The following is an 18,248-nucleotide window of genomic DNA, read 5'->3' as shown; positions in this document are numbered from 1 at the left end:
TAGCAAGACAGGAGGCTTGTAGTATGCATTAACTTTCTTTACTTAACTCCAGCAGTAAAGACCTTTTTTCAAGAAAGTTTAGTGAATAAAAGACAAAAATCAGAGTAACTGAAATGGAACACTTGGTAGCCAATTAGCATCCAGCATAGTCTATATAGTGAATGATCCCGTATATTTTTCCTCTTTCTTTGCTGCTCCAGTAGAGATAAGTATCATATATATTGATTAAATCAATTTTTTTTCCCCAAACATCTTATCTCAGACGAGATTAAAACTTTTGAATTAATGGTAATGAAAGAGGTAAAGAAGATGAAACCATTAAATAAATATCAACAGAATATGTCAAATAGAGAAAAGAAAGCAGTGAAAAGAGGCAGAACAAATTCTTTCAAAACCGTGTACGTATCAAAGATTGGACAAGAATCCCATTGAAGATATCAAAGAAAAATGTGATAACTATATCGAGAAGGGTTTAGAAAAAGGAATCTTGACAATAGATGAAGCAAAGTACATATAAACTCCATACCCTAAGACACCAGTGTATTACCACCTCCCCAAGGTGCATAAAAATAAAAATAACCCACCTGGCCGGCCCATTATATCGGGAATAGACTCCATTTCGGCAAAGGTATCAGAGTACTTAGACAATTTGTTACAACCAGTAGTTATCTGCAATCTTGCCTATTTGAAGGATACAATACACATCTTGAGATTAATAGAGGAAGTCACTTGGAAAGAGGGGAATTTTTTAGTCACATGTGACGTGACTTCCCTCTACAGCATTATACCGCACCAAATAGGATTAGAAGCTGTGCAATATTTTTTAAAGAAACACAATTTTAAAGAAGTACAAATAGACTATATTTTAGAGGGATTCATTTAATTTTAACACATTTTTGGGGGGGTTCCACGACACTTTTTACCTTCAGATTCGGGGGACGGCGATGGGCACCAAGTTTGCCCCCAGCTAAGCTAACTTGTTTATGGCGTATTGGGAGGAGTGATTTGTATATCAAGGACATCCCTGGGGGGCGAACTTGGTGTGCTATCGCTGATTCATAGATGATATATTTTTTATTTGGACAGGCACAAGTACAGATCTGAATACTTTTATTTCATTTTTAAATAACAATGAATGGAACATTGTTTTATCAGCACAAATCAGTGAAGAAGGTATCAACTTTTTAGATTTGGATATTAATATAGTTGATGCACGCATCACGACGAAGAATCATTTTAAAGAAGTTGATGCAAACGGGTACATCAGGAAGGAGAGCTGCCACCACACACCCTGGCTATTAAACGCCCCAGATGGAAGTTTTTAAGAATAAGGCGTAATTGCTCAAATGATCAGGACTACATAGCACAGGCAGGCAGGATAAAAGCTCAATTTTTACAAAAGGGGTATGATGAAATTAAACTTCAGGCAGCTTTAGAAGAGGTCCTTACAATACCAAGGAAGAATCTCCTAACATATAAAGATAAGAAGAAAAATGAGAAATGGAATAATAATATCCCGTTTATTTGTAACTTGAATGGAAATCATAAGAAAGTAAACAAAATCGTGAATAAATATTGGCATATTTTACGAGATGATCCGGTTCTTAAAGACATCTTACCTGAAAAACCTAAAATTATCTATAGGGGAGCAAAAAAATCTAAAGAGCACCTTAGTACAAAGCAGCAATATGGAAATAAGACCATAAATAATTTCTTAAATCAAGTAAGGGTTTCTATGGCTGCGGGCAGTGCTTAGCATGCAGGAACACAAAAAGTAGAAAACGGCACATAATAGATATGGAACCTTGGATAAATAAAAAAATGTTTAATTAAAGACCACTTAACATGTCACTCTAAAAGAGTGATTTATGTGGTAAAATGTCCATGCAATCTCCTCTATATAGGCAGAACAATCAGATGCCTATATGTAAGGATAGCGGAGCATACAAGAAACATAAAGAATGGGTTGGAGTCACCATTTTAAAATAGCTCATAACCAGAACCCCGAAAGAATGTTTTTTAGCGCCATCAAACTAGGCAAAAAGGATTGGAGAGGAGGTGATTACACAAAAAATAGGAATGGAAGAAATGAGATTCATTTTTAATTTTAATACTATGACCCCTCAAGGGCTCAACCAAGATTTTGAGTTGTGCCATTTTATGAATAAACTTTCTTCAATATGACATTTTATCACCTTAGGTTTTATAAATAATAACTGAACCTTTTTTAGATGTATAAATACTCCAATGGTTAACCCCTTAAGGACAGAGCTTCAGAAGCTTGTCTTTCACTTAATGACAACAGCATTTTTTGCATTTTTTGCTGTTTGCGTTCAACTGCAATTTGCATTTTAATAATTTATTGCACCGACACATATTATTACCGTTTTTTAAAGGACATAAAGGGCTTTAATTTGATGTAGAATTTGGTATGTTTGTCTTGTAAGCTTAATAGCCATAAAAGAAAACAAAATTGCCACACAAAAGTATATATTTATATAAAGTAGACATCACAGGCTATTTACCTAAGGTACCTAAGAATACCAATTGAGAAAGCCAACGGAGAAGGCGAAATGCGTCTTGGTAGAACAGGAGAGGAAGGACTTCGGCACATATTGTATTTATCTATTTTTTATCACTATTTGATATTTTAATCATCTTTTATTTTACTTTATACAATAAATTTTGTGTTTGAATATACTCACCTCTATCTTGAATTTCTGGATCCGGTTAAGGGTAGTGTCACCCTTTATATTAGACACATATACCATTTATACTTAGAGCCAGTTACTAAAAGGCTCTTAAAAAGGTGAGCACTTTTTCTTTTCACCTTAAAGAGATATTGCACTGCATGCTAAGGGTTAAACAATCTGCACCCAGAAGTCTGTTTGTTTCTTTTTTCTCTTGGAGTCTTCACTTTGATTGAAAGGAGGGAGAAAAAAGCAAGCAGAATCAACACGGTCTCGCTGCCTACCTTAAAGGCACGGATACTTAAGTTTTTAGAGCCTATACCCACATAAAAGGCTCTAATAAATGTGAGTTTATCTGCATATATTTAAATCCACTTTAATACATGCTTTACGTTATTACCCTATGTATGTTTTCTGTGTTTTTTCCTTTATATGTCTACTTTTTGGTACTACCCTGAGTGGTAAGTGTACATTTGTATTCTTGAGCACTGTGAATATACACCTATTTAGCGCTACACTCTTACCAATAGTGGGAAGGTGTCTACACTGACCCATTTGAGGTTTATTGTTCGTTTTTTTGCATGTGGAGAGTGGTTTTTGGAGTACCCTCATGAGTGTTTTATAGCAGCTTTTTGAAATTGTTCTATATTATATCTATAAGCGCCACCCATTTCCACACCTTTCTCTGTGTTATTTCTATTTACCTAAGGTTGTTTTGACAATTTCTACCTAGCCATTTCACCGCCAACCTCTGCTAAATATTGGAGTAAAATTGTGTTTTTTGTGGTTTTTGGCACGCAAACTTATAACAAAGAACTTCTCATGTGTATTTTGTAAAGTTGGTGTGTGCTATTCCTGTACAAAGTTTGCAAGGGAGGGATCCACAACAATTAGTACCACAGCCAATAATGTACCAGTTACCTCCTACACACCCCCTCCTCTTAGTGTGACACATAATCCCATTATTCCAGACACAAATTCCCTGGGTTTCTGGATGTACCCCTAAACATAGGGTTGCCCCTTTAAATGTTACATCCCCTGGTAGCCCTGATCTGGGTGAGACACATATCGAAAAATCACCCAGATCGGACCAGGGGTTCGGGAATTATGGAGGGTTAAAGTTTTGACCGACCGCATGGCAAAAGTATCCGAAAATAGTTCCATGTATTTTGGCCCTGCAGTCGGTCACAGAAAAGGGAATGAAAACACACGAATTGCTTGGGTTATGGAGCCTGGGGAGGGTTTGAATTAATCCCCTTGTTTGTGGGGTTCTTTCTACCGAACGGCTGGCCGTTTGGTAGTTTCTACACGAATTGCTGGAAGTCTGGAGGTGTCAGCAGTGTTTGCCTAGTCGAGTGTCCGATTTTAGTTCCAGACACTCGACGGCAAAACACTGCTGTTCGGGAGTTTAAGATGGCCGCCGCCACGTGTTTGTTTCCCGAATGGCGGCCACCCAGAGGACGAAGAACACATTACATAAATGGCCAATTACCTGTTTGCAACATTGTTGCAAACGGTAATTGGAGGCACACCTATTCCTGGGTAGTCTGGTTGTTCGGTAGTTTCACTCAATATAATGAATGGAGTGATTCTACCAAACAATCAGACGAATGCTGCATACACATATACAATTTACCGAACACATAATAACATACATAATATTTAAGACAGCCTGAATGCAATCTGCTACACAGTCTTAAAGGGGCATTGTTCCTAAAAGTCATAATATGTCCACGGATGGCCCATAAAGGGCCAGTAGCAGCAATATAAAATACCAAATGCCCAAATATTGCATTCAAAAGTACAAATTTACCAGGGGCCATAGTCAGCAGGTAGGAGGCGGGCAGCCAGGCCTCTCCAATGCCCAGTGGTGAGGCGGGTTCCGCCACAATCCTCCATGCCCTAAATATAATTCTACTTGGGTTGTTACTCTGGTAATATAATCGTGGGGTGACAATGACTCATTGTGGCAGAAATGCCTCTGCCACATGTTCTGCTTGTCAGCCTCCTGCCTCAAAACTTTGTTCATACACTTTCGCAATTCTGTTCGGGAACTGAACAAGCGCACAACCCTAACCCTAACCCCTAACCCCTAACCCCTAACCTAATTGACAGTTTGTAACACATTCCACCGCAGTGTTCAAATTGTTTTTCTGGGTGGCTGCTGTTGTCATGAACGACCACAAGGTGGCAGCCCACGAACGCAGGCAGCAGTGTTTGGGAATGAAGCCCATGGAACTGAAATCGGTCACAGAAACTCCCGAACACCGCTGGACTTCCAGCATCGCCTGCGTTAGTTTCTTCACCACTTAGAAAGGCACTGTTCAGTAGAAACGTTCCCACGAACAAGGTGAACAAGCTCCAGGGTAAGACTATTGACTATGTTCAGTAGTTTGCTTGTTTTTAAACTACCAAACTAGACTGCCCGCTAGCCATGATTTCATGGAACTGTTTTGGGCATAGGACCATGGGCATTCAAACTTCCATGAAAATCCGTACCCCTGAACTGATCTAGGTGATTTTTGGATATTTTGGTCACCCAAATCGGAGCTATCAGAGTATGTGACTTTTGTGGGGTTTTCATGTGTTTTGGGGGTACTTTTGAGGTATTGTTATATTGCATGTTTTCTGAAGATAATTTAATGTAGATATTTGCTTGCAACTAGTTCTCTCTCAGGTCCAGCTGAGAATGCCCCTGGAATGTGATTAAGAAAACCCTTTTTCATTGGGAGTTACATAAAAGGCTGTGTGTGACTTCCAATAAATCAGTACATCCCCATAGAGCCTTGTCTCATGTGTGTGGGAGAAAGCTATACTAGCTATATCACTGTTCTTTGGATTGCTATATCACTAGCTCTTTTCAGGTCTATATGGCTATACTCTCTTGGAGAAGAGGTCTTCCTCTCCTCCAAGTTGATCCAGGGTGTTGATCCAGGGTGGGAAGGGATGGTGTGACCCCAGCCAAGCTGCCGCGTCTAAGGGGACTACGGTGCTTATGGTGTCCGTTGCAGGGCTTATAGTACTCAGTAATACAGTGATTGGCAGAGGTACCCAGTTGGGGTTCCAGATGGTCCACCACACTTATTATCCTTAAAATGCTTTAGTTTAACCCCTTAGGGACCAAACATCTGGAATAAAAGGGAATCATGACATGTCACACATGTCATGTGTCCTTAAGGGGTTAAGCTTACCACATTACTATGCCTCATTTATTTTAAAAGAGTTAAGGCTTTAGACCTAAATAATAGACACTATACTCCCGATGGTGTTAATTTCTCTATTGTTAGACGTACCAAAAATAATCTCCGCTTTGTATTCTATCCTTCTTTTTCTGACCATCCTCTTTTATGTATTGTCAATTGTCTTCAAACATATGAGCGTAAAACCTCATCTATAAGAAATTCTAGAAAGATAAGTCCTGCGCTCACTCCCATCACTCCTGGGTGGCAGCAACAACCACAGTACACATCAGCCCCAATATATATATTAAAAACCATAGAAAAAAAAGTTACCTGCGCTCTCTCCTTAATTCCTATGTATATTTAAACAAACGGAGGTAATTTAGTTACTCCAATGGCCATTGGAGGGAATGCCCGCCTGCCAACGTCAAGACGGACCTCCCTAAGCGGGTCCTACACTGAGCCTTCACCTTGCTTCCTTGAGTATCTGGCAAAGCAGCTGCTGATTTTTTCTTACCACACACTGGAGTCCAGTGTTGCATCCACACCATTGGAGCAATCGAAGGGATACCTTAGCCCCCCAAAATTGTCAGGGGAGGCACCCTTGGGCGCAACTTTCATCATTATCTTGTGAGTGCATTTCATTAAGTGCATAATCATTTTTTAACTGTATTACACTATATACCTTTTTTGTTTCCTAATTTTTTAGATTTCCCAGCCGTATCCCTAATGTCTCTTATTTTAGACCTAGCATGCATGTTTCAAAAATAATTTTGTAATATCTTCAATATGTATTTGATATATATTTCTATGAATATTCAGCCTTTAACATGCATATAACGCGCCTCGTGTTTTGCTTTAAAATTCAAGATTTTCTTAGTCTTGACGTCATAAAATACATTTTATTAACGACAGGAGGCGAGTATTATGCCTCCCACTAACCCACCCTGTTCTTTATGTTTCAGCTTAATCCTGCTTGGAGTTTCGTCGTTCTTATGCTTGGAGTTTACACTACTAGATACTTCTTCTAGCTCGAAAGAGGAAGAATATTGGGGATCATTCACTATATAGACTGATTGGTTAATTGGCTACCGAGTGTTCCATTTCAGTTATGGAAAAGAACCAGAGAACAGCTATTCGGGATACGGCTGTATAAATCTATAAAGGGACATAAGATGAAATATAGTGTAATACAATAACAACACAGGGTAGTGCGCAAAATGAATACACTCACTGGATAGAGATGAATAAAAGCGCTCTTAGGGTGCCTCCCCCGAAGTAGTGGGGGGTCCAGAAATCCCTCTTTACACCTCCAGGCGGTAGATCAGACACAGGACTTCAACAGGTGAGGTTTAAAAAATCAGTAGATTTATTAAATAAAAAAGTGAGCAGTCACCATAAAGCATAGGATACAGAAAATGGCAACAAGGACTCCCTACAAAAGAGGGTCAGGACAGAGGATTAAAAGAGATTTCTCAAATCCCATATTCACTGAGACAAAAAGAGCTAGATAAAGGTATCTTTAATCTAACCCGTATTCCACTCTCAGATGAGGAGATTAATTTGTTATTTAAGGGTATGAAATTTGACACAAATAGAACGGCCAATAATTTTGATTTGTATATTGACTTGAAAAAAAACATCCGCTCACTGACATTTTCTTTTGCATTCTCCGCTTTTGAATGCTGATACTGATACTGATCCGGTGGTGACAAAGGCTAATTTTAAATTTCATCACAAATCACATTTTTTTTCCTACCTACAGTAAGGGCCCTTTTTTGGAGACCTTTGAGCATATGGTAGATCAGGAATTCCGGTTATTAACAAGACAAGATAGTAAGAGAACTCGTCCTTATAACTTAAATAAAAAAGAGGAGATTACCCTTAAAAAACTAATGGAAAGGGATGACCTGATAATTAGGGAAGCCGATAAAGGGGGTGGGGGGATAGTGTTAATGACAACTACATATTATTTAGAAGAAGCTTCTTGTATTTTGGGTCATGTGAATACATAGAGCATCCTTGGGAATGACCCGATTATCCAATTTAATTTGGAACTGAATACAATTCTGGATATAGCGGAAGAGAAGGGTACAATTTCACAAAAAAAACAGAGAACCCAATAATCCCTATTTTTTATTTTCTCCCCAAAACCCACAAACGCATCCCTGACCCCCCCGGACGGCCTCTAATAAGTGGTGTTAACTCATTGATTAATCTGTCTGCCTTTGTTGATTCCTTCCTGCAGAAATATGGGGCAACTTCATACGTTAGGGTCACTTAGTCCTTTCGACAGGAAATGGAGAACATTTAATGGGACCCCGATTACAGGTGGGCCACTTTGGATGTGACCTCTCTGTACACCGTTATTAGTCATGAACTGGGACTGGAGGCCATTGACTATTTCATGAAGAAAGACATAGAACTATCGGCTGACACAAGAGATTTCATTTTTTCTTCAGTTCAATTTATTTTGAATCACAATAATTTTTTCTTTAATGGCAATTATTTTGTACAAATCACGGGGAACGCCATGGGAACCAGGTTCGCTCCCAGTTATGCCAACACCTACATGAGAAAGTGGGAGGTGTTGTTTGTGTGGTCAGGGCATGACTGGAGGGAGAACCTGGTCCTATGGTCGAAGTTATAATGGTGATGTCATTATTATTTGGAAGGGGTCTTCTGTTGCTTTTCAGGAATATGACAATTTTCTCAATGACAATGAATATCACTTAGTCTTCACTCCTATTTGGAACAAGGATGAGATAAATTTCCTTGACCTTACTTTATCCCATGATATGGGACACATTAAAACTAAATGTTTTTTTAAGCCCACTGATGGCAACGGGTTTGTCCACCAGAGGAGCTGTCACCATAAGCCTTGGCTAAGAGGAATTGCCAATAGTCAGTTCACTCGCCTTAGGCGAAATTGCTCACATTCACAAGATTTTTATACACAATCTTTGCACGTAAAAAATAAACTCCTGGATAAAGGATACAATAGAGAAAAATAAATTCGCTCAATTGGTTGAATAGAGAGAAATGCCTTATTGGAGAATAAATTTGACTCTCGAATCACCAATGATAGCTATTGTTCTGCCTTTGTTACCCGGTTCAGTACCGATCATGCCAAAGTCAAAACAAGCTTACAACGTTTTTGGCCAATTCTATTACAGGATCCAATTTTGGGTGCATCTTTACCTGATCGCCCAATGGTCATATATAAGAAAAATAAGAACTTAAAAAATATGTTGGCACCCAGCTATGCCATCAAACCAACCATCAATAATGTTCAAACACATTCTGGCTCCTTTAGGGGCTGTGGTTCCTGCAAAACTTGTACCACAGCATTTATTAAGAAAACCTTTTCCTTTTTTAGTTTTGTTACAGGGGAAACATTTAGACTCAAGACTGAGATCAACTGCCACATGGACTCTGTGATGTATCTACTACAATGTCCATGTGGCAAACAATATGTGGGGCACACCAAGCGAATGTTAAAGGTTTGCCTACTTGAACATCTTAATAATATCAGAAAGGGACTTACTACACATTCACTCCCGGCTCATTGTATAACATGTCCTTCCTTTTCTTTTGAGGAATGTTAGCGTCTAGGGATAAAAAAGGTCTTGCCTTTCTGGCAAGGGGGGAAATAGAATTCAGAGATTGGCCCAAAGGGAGACCTTCTGGATCCATAGACTCCAGACCCTAATGCCTATAGGTTTGAATATCGATATTGATTTAGTTTGTTTTCTGGATTGATTGTTTTCTTTTTTTATTTGGTATTTGCTCATCTACTAGGGCTGTGGGGTGATTAACTGTTGGGATTTTTCCCCCTATACCCCTGTTTCTAGTAATTATATATATATGATGTCTCTCCACCCAGTGGGTGGACTGGTAATTTTGATTTTGATTCAGTTTGAGTTTTTTGCTTTCATATTTTTATTTTCTCATACTTGAAGAATCTCTGATGTTTATTGAACACCAAGAGACATAATTTTATTTCATATGTATTTATATTTTTATTTTTACGTTTATTCTTATGTTAATTTTTTATTTTTTATTTTTTATGTATTTTTTATTTTTTATTGGATGTATATTGATACTATTTACAATAACTCTCTAACCTTTAAGACATAGGTATGTGTGCTTCTCCAAATATGGAGATTTTTTCTATTTAGGGATAATAATTTACATTTATGGATTCTATGTATTCATTTTATTTGATGTAGCCTGTCAAATTAAAGATCGTTTATAACGATTTAGTGTTATTTTATGATTAAACATTTGAAAGGACATCTGTGTCCCTTTTCCATTCGAATCTGGTGTATAACAAATGATTAGTTCTATTTCACTAATATGCATCTCTTCTCTCCAGCAGAGTCTCATAGCCCTGACCAGTTTTCATTTGTTTATCAACAATGTGGTGAATGTTGCACGTTCTGGTTACCTTGACGACCCTGGTAATGTATATTTGACACGCATCTGAAACGCATCGTGGAACGCGGAAGTATGTTACTTCCGGTTACAGTTACGAACTTCCTGTTCCGGTTACATGAAAATACGCGCCAATTTCATCATACTACTGATATAAGGATAATGAACAGCTGATGAGAGCAAATTACTACACCAATGATAATGAAAGAGGATGACAACGCCCACTGGATCCACCAAGGGACTCTTTGAGGGGTTTTATAGGATATGTTTGTTTTACATGTTATGTACACGGTAAATTGTTTAAATATCTGCGGTACCTGAGGAAGTTCGTTTAGAACGAAACGCGTAAAAAAACAAAAAACCTCACCTGTTGAAGTCCTGTGTCTGATCTACCGCCTGGAGGTGTAAAGAGGGATTTCTGGCCCCCCACTACTTCGGGGGAGGCACCCTAAGAGCGCTTTTATTCGTCTCTATCCGGTGAGTGTATTCATTTTGCGCACTACTCTGTGTTGCTATTGTATTACACTATATTTCATCTTATGTCCCTTTATAGATTTATACAGCCATATCCCGAATAACTGTTCTCTGTTTTTTTTCCATATTTTGTAAAGGTCGTCCTTGGGGTGTTATATTTTGTTCATTCCATTTCAGTTACTCTGTTTTTTGTCTTTTATTCACTAAACTTTCTTGAAAAAATTTCTTTGCTGCTGGAGTTAATTAAAGAAAGTTAATGTATAATACGAGCCCCCTGTCTTTAAAAAAAAAAAAAAAATATATATATATATATATTTTCTGATGTCAAGACTAGGAAAATCTTGAATTATATAATATAAGCAGATAGAAACTACATTATCTGAGGAATCAAATTCTCCCCATAAGAGAATCAGGTGGACACAAAATAGGGATCAGACTTATAAGTCAAACATGCTAAAGCATAAACAGGAAAAGTAATCAATCAATCTCATTACAGAAGCAATGTATATAAAAAATAAATTGCAGAAAAGAGGTAAGGGGAAATTCTCTATTTTGTCCCTTAGGCCATAAAGTGATTAACGTGTGAATACAAAAGGCCTCCTCATTTTGAGTAAGCTTTGTCGATTACCTCCTCGCCTAAGTGGTGGTATTTGGTCTATTATTTGAAAACATAATTGAGATATGTTTTGATTACATTCTAAAAAATGAGCAGGAATACGTAAATCTTTTTGTTTGGTTCTGATTGTGGATTTATGCTTATTTAATTATTTATTTCTCTTCTTTTCCTTCTTTTTTAACATCAGAAATTGGTATTAATTATTGCGTATTTATCCTTAGACTTCAGTATCTGCAAAATCCAATAACAAATTATAATTTGTTATTTATACTTATTTATTTTTCATTAATTTAATGTCAGTATAATTTTACAATTAAATACATAGACAAACAGACTTGGACTACAATAAAAATAAAAATTAAAAAACAAGACAAAACCAAATTATGGCGATATAAGGACTCAGGGCAGGAGGCATCTACAGGGCCAGATGTGGTAAAGGGATATGGTATATTAATAATAAGTACTTTGGAGCCAGGGTCTGATAAGGATATGGAGAACTATTATGCAGTTAGCTTTTTAATCCATCTGTCCCAGTAACTGTATTGATGACACAACAAAGGGGATTGTCTGGTTATAGCTTGCTCCATCTTACATTGTATAATATATTGTGAATGAATCTTGGGCCAGCTATCCACCAAAGGAGTTCCTTATTATTGATATTTTGACAGCCATCAAAATATGGAGGACAACTGGTCCAAGACCTTTTTCATTGCTTTCATATCCATATGAAACAAAGCCGTGCTTGGGGTCAGTTTTAACTTCTCTTCTAATAAAGTTGACAAATCCTGACTTGTTGCTTCCCAGAGATGTTGGATTATCGGACAATCCCACCAATGTGTTTCAAATCTGCTGCTAGTTCAGGACATCTCCAACATGTGGAGCAAACTGTAGGATACATTTTAGCAATTTTTCGAGGGGTTCTGTGCCATCTATTTAATATCTTATAATGGGTTTCATGAATATTTAAACAATGGCAAGTTTTATACAAAATTATTTTTATATAATTAAACCATTCAGTAGGTGGTAGACTATATTCGTCTTGAAGTTGATCAAAAGATTTTAAAAAAATATTTCCTCTTTTTCATACCTTTGTGAATCCAAATTTCTAGGTTTGTGTCTAACATTAAATTTGATAAAAAAATTTAAATGTATAGCTGGTGTTATTTTTTCTTTTAAACCAATATTTATTTTGAAAAGAAACCAGGTTGGAACATTTGTTGGACTATTAGTGAAATTGAGGTTTTGATATAATGGATATTTTCCTTATCTCTTGACCATAGAAAGGACTTTATTACCTATTGTGACAGATCCCTCTGTCTTGGACTTACATGGAACTACTATTCATTTGTTTGTTTGGTTCATGATTTTTCTCATTCGTGTGGACTCTATATGCTTCCCTGAAACTACCGAACAAACTCCCGAACGGCCGGCCACCCAGTAGAGAAGTGTGCTGCTGGTTAACCTCTTGGCCCCATTAGAATGTTGAGGTTAACCGTGGACACCCCCTAATTGGTGACTGCAGCGGGGTGGCCACCATTCGAATCACAAACACGAGGTCGCGGCCATTTTAAAATCCATGAACGCTCAGCGGTGTTCAACGACAAACTCATGGAACTCAAAACGGACACTATTTGGCACGAACACCGGTGAAACCGCCGACCTCCCTTCTCCTTCGGTAAAGACTCACGAACGTCGCTGTGTTCGGTACTTTGCTCACGAATAAGCCAGACCCCAGATAGCCATCCCGTCGAGCCCATTCATATGAAGAACAGACTTTGTGGACACTTTGACTCCACGGCGATTGGACTGTGTGCATAGGATCTGAGCGACAACTCAGTGCCCGACAACGCGTCTTCCAGGTGGGGCAAACGGTCTTGGTGTTTAAACCTGTGAAGAACAACAAGATGCAAGCATCTTGGCAGGGCTCGTATAAAGCCATGGCCCAGGTGTGTGACACTATGTATATTATTGCCAGCTGTGCAGATGAAAGGATCCGGAGGTCCTTTCATGTGAACATGCTGAAGGAGTACCAGGAAAGGCAGGAGGATGTTGCTGCTGTGTGTGCGCCCACTACTGATGATTCAGAGAGCTTACCTCTCCCTGACTTACTAGAGAGGGACCCCCAGACTGACTTGACGAGCCTTGTACAGCTAGGGAAAGGGCTGTGCTCTTCAGAAAAGGAACAGGCTAAACGGCTACTGTGGGAGAAAAGGGCAACCTTCTCTCAAGAACCGGGTTATACCACCCTAGCGGAAAGGCACCCCTTAGACAACCCCCCTACCGTGTACCTGAGAGAAGGAGAAGGAATGCGGAAGGTGATACAGGAGATGACCCAGTTATGAGTCATTGAGCCCTCCGACAGTCCTTGGGCTTCGCCCGTAGTCCTGGTGCATAAGAAAGATGGGACCACCCGGTTCTGTGTGGACTATAGGCGTCTCAACGAGAAGACCACCACTGACGCCTACCCGATGCCCAGGGTAGACGAGCTGCTAAACCGCATAGCCAGGGGACGCTATCTGACTACCATAGACCTGTGTAAGGGCTATTGGCAGATCCCCCAAGTCAGCATTCATCACCCCATTTGGCCTGTACCAGTTTAAGGTCATGCCTTTCGGGATGAAGAATGCCCCGGCTACCTTCCAGCGTATGGTGGATAGGCTTCTCGATGGCTTCCCGGACTTTGCTTGTGCATACCTGGATGACATTGCAGTCTACAGTGGGTCTTGGGAGGAGCACTTAGTTTATGTAGGGGTGGTTCTGGATAAGATTTGGCCTGCTGGCCTGACCTTGAAGCCAGATAAGTGCCATCTAGGTATGGCTGAAGTGGGACACCGGGTGGGGTGTGGAAACCAGAGACCAGAGACAGCCAAGGTAGAAGCAGTAGCTAACTGGCCCACACCCTGCACCAAGACCAAGGTGCTGACCTTCCTAGGGACGGCAGGGTATTACCGACGTTTTGTCCCTGACTATAGCACGATAGCCTAGCCCCTGACGGACCTGACCAAGAAGAACCTCCCTAAGCAGGTCCTGTGGTCCCAGCTATCTGGGGACCCGTTGAATGCTTGTGTTATGTCCCATTACTGTGAAGTTATGTATTTCTAACCACTTTTGCAATTGTCACTTAAAATGGCGTGTAATCTTTGTCCAGGGAGATAATTGAATTACTTCACAATGATTTCCCGGGCAGAGCAGAGCGTCTTGGGTAACTCAAGGGAAGGGCTATGCATGCAACACTCTGATTGGTCATTGGAATGTCCTTGTCACAGTCTCCCATTTGGTCCCCACAGGGAGTGTCCACCAGGTGGGAGACCTGCATAAATACCGGGCAGGTAGCCCACAGTAAGCCAGATTCCTGCGGACCCTCAATACAGAGCTTTGTCTCGTCATTGGTGGGATCATTTGTATGGATTGCGCTTGTTCGGCTGTTTGGAAGACTGGCTGGTTCGTGTGATTGCTGTTCGGCAGTTTGGAGCACTCAGTAGCTACCTCTCCATTCAGGAAGGGAACGTCCTACACGGCAGTAACCCCTTTCCTACCGGGGGAGCCGTAACACCTATGGTTAAATTCTGTTCACTGATATACCAGTTTTCATCCTTAGATTCTTAATTATTTACAATTAAAATAAGTGACAGTAAATTGGCTTGTGCAATATCCTGAATGATTGGTATACTCAGACCTCCATCGTCTTTTTTCTTTGACATTGTTTCTTGGTTTATTCTAGGTGTTTTTACCTGACCATATAAATTTAGTGAATGCTGATTGTATTAATTGAAATCAACTCTCTGGGATTCTCAGGGGTATCATTCTCATGATATATGAACATTTCGGTACAATATATACTTTTAACATATTTACCTTTCCTAGCCATGAATTTCCAAGTTTTTCCATTTTTTAAGGGCTTTGTGGTGCCCACTGGGACAAAGAGACCAGCTCTTTCCCTGTGGATCGGCTCTCTGTGCCTGGGAGACAAAGGGACAGTCCCTTTTTCCCGTGCCTGGTCTCTCAGGTACAAAGTCTCATGGGATGAAGACCCCCCTGTCCCGGGATGTGGGAAACCCTGTGTTTAAGTGGTGGGCTTTGGAGACAAAGGGAATGAAGTCTCTTCCCATGCTGGACCTCGGGGAGGGGGAGGAATGTGGGATGTGTCTTTGTATGTATGTATGATCCACCCCTTGCACGGGGTATGCATAAAAGCCATGTGTGGCCAATGAAGTGTTGTTGTACTCCAGAACTGTGTGTCATCTAGTTACTGGGGGGGAATGGATCCCTTTATGCCCTAAATGGTTCCTGTTCAGCTGAAGGAAGAGAAATAGCGGAGGTAACCGGTCAGGTTAACAGGAGATCGGCTACAATTAGATCATTTAATTACAGGTAGGAGGTTAAGTTCCATTCATTTCTTTGGAGTTTTTGAAATTCTAATACCCAAATAGGAAAATCTTTTTTAACTTGTTTGAATCCTTATTTATGTTCTATGTTATCTATATCAGTTTTAGATGTAGTTAAATATATTTTATTTTATAATTAGAATATTGACTGTAATTTTGTACAGTATCCATAATATAATCAATGGATTTGTCTGGGTTCAGGGTAATACATCATCAGTATATAATTAAATTTTGTGGGAGTTATCGTTTATTAAGCCTATGATTGCTGTTAGATCGTATATCTACTTCTAAATATTTGATCAAAAGAATATATAATAACGGTGACAATGGGCAACCTTGGCATGTACCGTTAGTAATTTTTATCAAATTGGAATTAATGCCGGGGCTCACGATTCTACCCTGTGGGTCTCTGTATAAGGCCATAATTGTCCCAAGTATCATTCCCAAGATCCCAAACGAGACCAGGAACTCACTCAGAAAAGCCCAGTCGGCCCTGTCAAAGGCCTTCTCTGTATCCAATGACAGGGTCAACATGGGCTTACACTCATCTCTAGCCTGTTCCATTATTCCTATCAGATTCCTTGTATGGTTTGTCGAAGATCTACCTGAAATAAATCCCACCTGCTTTTGTGTACTAGGTGACCGATGGCCTCCTTCATTCTATCTGTCAGTATTCCTACGTAGATATTAATATCTTTGTAACAAAAGCCCTTTTTTGAATCTTTAAAAACATTAGTTGGTCTTATGGACTTTTATTTGGACTAGTGCTGACCTTTTAAAAACAGTGTATGGACATATTGAAACTTTTGAGACACTTTTTCTGCCCCTTTGAATTTATGGTAAGGTGTGCCTCTTCCCCTCCCCAGTCCCATTGTTCTCCAGCAGGACATTGTCCCAGGGACACTGCCAAACCAGTTAGAACTGGCTGCTTTGTTCCTCCTCGGTCAAAATATGACTTCCACCTATCGCTTGAACCACTTAACCGATTCAAGTGAATTTTGGATATGTTTGTCCCCAAATTATGTTGGTTATAAAAAATATAAGTTTTATTGATATTGCATGTAAACTCACAAACTACAAAAATGGCATAAAAGTGTGTTTTTTAGCTTGGAGATAATTGAGTTGATACAGTAATTAACTCAATTATCTCCCAAGCAGAGGGGAGGATTCTCATTGTAAAAAGTGGGTGTGCTTATCCATGTGCCTTTATTTTATGAGTTGTTAAATTTACAGTTCCAGTGCCCCACAAGGTCCACGTGGGTGGTAACCTTGCTGGGAAAGTTGTGTATATAAGCAGGAATAAATGTTCATTGGAGTCAAATGTTCATTCTTCTTCACCCTCAATCTAGAGTTTTGTCTCTTATTACTCTCTCACCTGGAAGACTACTGGATGCTGAGAATGCCCCCTCACCAATCGGGAGAAGGACACCCTCCGGCGGTTGGAACCCCTCTACTCTCTGGGGTAACCGCTACAATCGTTTAGTAAAGAGATTGGTTGGTAATTATCTACTCTCTCGGGGCTCTTTCCGGTTTTTAATACTGGGATGATGATGCCCTTAAATAGTTCTTCTGTAATTTTAGCTTTCAACATAAATTCATTAAAAATAGTCTTCAGGGGAGGCGTCATGGCGGCCAGACGTTCGAGTGAGCTCCTCACATAAGAAGTGTGAAACATGACATTAGAATGAGGTGATATCCCCAAACATTGCCAAAAATTACGAAGCACCTACAACTAGCAACTGGTCCTATTCTGAAGGTCCTATCCTAGCAGACTAACTCCTTGGCTCCCTGTCACATGCGCCTCATTCAAGGGCCCTATTATCCTTGACATGCAGAGTCATAGTAAGGAAGAATATCGCAAGTAGGTAGATTAATCTCATAAGAGCAAGCATTAGGTGCTAGAGTAGGACCTGCCAAGAATGGAGTACATTGATGTTGTGGCAGGCTTATGCAATATATGATCATATACCGTAACTAAACCCCCATTATGTTTTTATCTAGATGAGGTGTTTCTTAATAAAACTATTACAATCTGTGAGACTACAAATAGCTGTTTAGTGGATGAGCGAGTGCACTGGATTGTCTATTTATTGGTCTTTCAAGAGTGTGGAACCTTTTCACAAATATTATTATGTAAGAGTGACAATGGAACACTCACATGTCTTAGAGCTATCGAACCTAGTTCTGGTAATTTTAGCAGTAGGGTCTGTAGAGGCAACCCTCCCCTTCTTGGTGTTACTTGTCTTCCCAATTTTTCCTGTGGAGTGACCCAAAGGGGTATATACATAGAGTAGTACTGTATTGTAATCCTGTCTTATAAATTGGCCCAAGCAGCACCGTATAATATATGCATGTTCAGGTGAGTGCAGCCCTCTTGGTTTCATTTAATAAACGAATACATAACCTAATATATGAATCTGTTTCATCTTCCATGTTAAATGGAGCTGAATAAATGGAATCTGTTTAT

The 18,248-nt window shown here is 39.5% G+C and overlaps 1 protein-coding gene across 1 annotated transcript in view; it reads right to left on the bottom strand.

Annotated features, from left to right (window-relative positions):
• Positions 1-18,248, bottom strand: part of LOC134582714 (vomeronasal type-2 receptor 26-like) — a 50,389-nt gene that overhangs the window by 15,532 nt on the left and 16,609 nt on the right. The window lies entirely within an intron of this gene.

Source organism: Pelobates fuscus, chromosome 13 (genome assembly GCF_036172605.1).
Source record: "Pelobates fuscus isolate aPelFus1 chromosome 13, aPelFus1.pri, whole genome shotgun sequence".
Taxonomy (NCBI): domain Eukaryota; kingdom Metazoa; phylum Chordata; class Amphibia; order Anura; family Pelobatidae; genus Pelobates; species Pelobates fuscus.
Note: the sequence above shows the minus strand (reverse complement) of the source record. Positions and strands in the feature narration are given on the sequence as shown.